Here is a 3718-nt window from a genome sequence, read left to right on the forward strand (position 1 = left end):
ACAGATTGGAATTTGTAAGGAAACCCCCTCGTCTGTAAAGCATGGTGCAGGTTATGTCATGGGCTGGATTTGCATAGCAGCCTCTGCAACTGGCCCACACTTCTATATTGATAATGTAACTAAAGATAGTGGCACAAAGAAATCTTAAATTGACACACAAAAAAACATCAGCTCGTGTAAAACAAAATGCTTTTGTACTTACTGGGCAGTACTTCACCCCGCAGCCTGACAGTGACCCAAAACTATAGCTCATGCATCCAAGTTTATCAGGGGGATAGAAGTTAAAAATATGACTATTCAAGTCAATCTCAAGATTTAAATCCAGCAGAGCATGTATTTTACAAGTGGAATAGAATCAAGTGAAACCTTGAGCACTCTGAGAATAGGAGCCGCCTCAAAGTGGCTCAGAAAAAGCTTGGCCAACCATTTCAAATGATTAAGATTTTGGGGAGCTTAATGGGTTTCCTTGTGATTTATCGCCTCAAAAGGACAGGCAGCCAAATACTGATTTTTACCTCTGAAATTTACTTGAAGTGAATGTTCCACAGTACTTATGGTCACTTGTAATCATTGGGCTTAACACAGACTATGGCTTTGTTGTTATATGATTTTATGCATGGAATTACCCCAAAAATAAAGTACTTATTACATTGTACATAGCATTCATATCAACGATCACAACGATAAATAGAAATTGCTTGACTGTAAAGCAAAAACAACAGTTCTGTCTTTCTTGTCCCAGTAACTTTGCGCTGTAGGTCTTTGTCGATTTGTCCTCACCTAGATAGTATGGCAAAGCATTTAACAGGCTGACACGTCACAAAGTCCAGGGTCCAACATAACACAAAGAGCTAGGGACATATCCAACTGTAAGTTAGGAGGAAACGTGTGCAGTACTAAACATAGGGACTGCTTCTTTACAGAAAGACAAGAGCATCTCCGATAAAGCTTTCCAGCCTTGCTATTGAAGTTAAGTTATTCTCTGGCATCCCTCAAGCAACATTCAGCAGAATGAACAGTTGTATTGTATGTCGGTGTGTTCAGTTTGGGTTCTATTTGACTTCTGAGCAGTGTCCACAACACAGAGAGAAGAAAACAATTGTTCGAGACCTTACAATTGTGAACTGAAATTCGTAGTTGTACAGTAATGCCGCAACGAAGGTAGTTAGAATAATAAAAAGTCAATCCATCCACATTTAGCATGCTACATCTTCAATTGTACTATCGTGGTTGATTTTGCTATTGCATGCTTGATGCTATCTTCTCATGTCCACCCAGGTATTTCAGCCTTCCATCTGAAAACTGTTTCCTAAGACATCCTGAAACACTGTGTGCCGCGTTAACTTGTATTGTAAAAATAATACCAACGTTCCAGTAAACTCACAGACAGATTGTAATTGAGTCTTCCTCCTACAATGCCTTAAAAATAAACTGTCAAAACCAATTGGTTATGAGAAATGTTTGTTTGCGTCGCTTGCTCTATTTCATATAATTGCTCTGTTGTGAAAGAAGAAAAAAGTCAGACTACATATACCATGCAGTTCTTCTATGACTCATCTCGTTTGCTGTATCTCTGTACCAGAATATCTTTGTCCCAGAGACGTCCTGTCAAAGAATTATGGTGCTGATGAACAGGACGCCGCCTACCGTTCTCAATGTGCTAAAACCTGTTAGATAACGAGAACAATTATCCCTTTAAATGCATTTTAAATATAAGACCGGTTTGGAAAAAATGCTAAATTATCCGTTGAGTTAAAACAAACATACAATAGAATGAGTCCTAATTATAATCTCCCAAATGATGTGTACCATAAACCACTCCGATTTCTGTTATTAAAGTATGTGATGTGTTTATGCTTTATATGTTTGAAAAAGAACGCATATTTACATATGTATATGTATGGATTACAAATTAAAAGACGATAATACCACGCAATAGTTGACTACTTGATCATTCTTGCCATAATTGCTAAATGCACACGTCACCTCGTTTCTCAGGAAATACAGCATAATGAGTCAGATCTCTAAATATTATTTTGCTTTACTCACCTTTTATTAATTTATATTTAATATCTGACTCATGATCTGAAAACAACACAGGATCACCTATTTGAAAAACTGATTAAGATGATTATGAGTGAAATAAATCTCTGTCATATGGGATTAACACATTCAATTCACGGGCTGGCAATGAAAAGAGTCTTTTTCATCGAGACCAGCTATTACAGTCTATTTCTATTATTGAGGCTCAGTCCGTGTTTTTAGAGCATTAGAGCAATGGAGTCTGAAATACTCTCTAAAAACACAGCCACGACAAAGAGATGCAGCGATTCCTAAGAATGAAACTTGTACAGTGTGAGAACTGTACAGAAATGCAGAACTGGTTGAAATGGGTGTTTTAGCCTATTGACAGAGCACCGATCACGTTTCTAACAGTATTCACAGAGCTGCTCCTCTGTTATTCCTCCTGTGGAATAGAAGAAACGTCAAAAGTTTGTCAGTTTGCATGAAGAAAAACAGTTACAGTGCATGGTTCGCCATTGACTAACATTCAATAAACAAAAATACTCAGATTGTGGATTGGAAATTACTTGATTAAATTATTCATACTTGTATGGTATTTTACAATATAATCTAAACTTGCATCCACACAGAATGGCTCGTTTCTAAATCGAGATTTGAAAGCGCTTGAAACAATAACGCTGATCATGCCTTAATACACAATCAAAATTAGCAATGACGGAGATACAGTACAGAATAAGAGAAAATAAACGTGTTATAAACCACTTGTGATGTATACACATACTGTATACTCTAGTAGCTTAGTTCTTTTTTCCTGTAAGATTAAACGCCAAAAGGATGGATGAAACATAATCAACCTTTAAAATCAGATCACTTTCAGACGGGAAAACAATCTCGAAACATTTACTGTAGAATGAAAGAGCATGGAAAACTGCGAAATATTTATCGGGCTGTGAGACAATGAGTAAAGTAGATTTTTTTGTAGCGAAGTAGTTCAGGTGGGTAGCTGCGCCAGCATGCGTAGACTGCAAAGGAACAAGTAAAGGTTTATTCCATGCTGAAAAGAGACGAAAGGAAACACAACATTACGGAAGCCTCCACAGCCGAAACATTGTGTTTCCTTTCTTCTCTTTTCAGCGTGCAATAAATCTTTACTTGTTCCTTTTTTTTGGAGCCAAGTTATTTTTACAAACTGCGACTATCGAACTTTGGGAAGAACTGCTCAAGTCTTTTGCGGTTTCATTTTCAGTACCAAGGACAGAGACAAGTAATTTCTGTTTATTTTTGACCACAGGATGCGAAAACGAATGTTCTAGGATGCTCAGGCGTTAAAGAAGGACTGATGAACAACCCAGACAGAGCCAGGTGAATCTTAATTGAGAAAGCGATCGATTTCTGCTTCCGTAATCTGAAAACTTCACTACAGTTTCGGCGAGAGACATTCATTCAAATAATGGGGAAAGCTACAAACGGTGGCACTACTTGTGCGTACAATTACGTCACGGCGATCGGACACAAGCTTCTGGAAATAATTGGACTCCTGTTGCGGAATAAATTTGCCCACCAGCTTTTAAAATTTATTGTTCATTCAGGTGTCTACCCATGCAAATCACTGCGCAGACGCAAGATCTGAGCTCAGAGCGTGACACTTGTCACAGGTCTTGGGGTATAAAAATCCAACAACCAGGCTTTCATT

This window comes from Atractosteus spatula, chromosome 6, assembly GCF_055471065.1.
Source record: "Atractosteus spatula isolate fAtrSpa1 chromosome 6, fAtrSpa1.hap1, whole genome shotgun sequence".
Lineage (NCBI taxonomy): Eukaryota > Metazoa > Chordata > Actinopteri > Semionotiformes > Lepisosteidae > Atractosteus > Atractosteus spatula.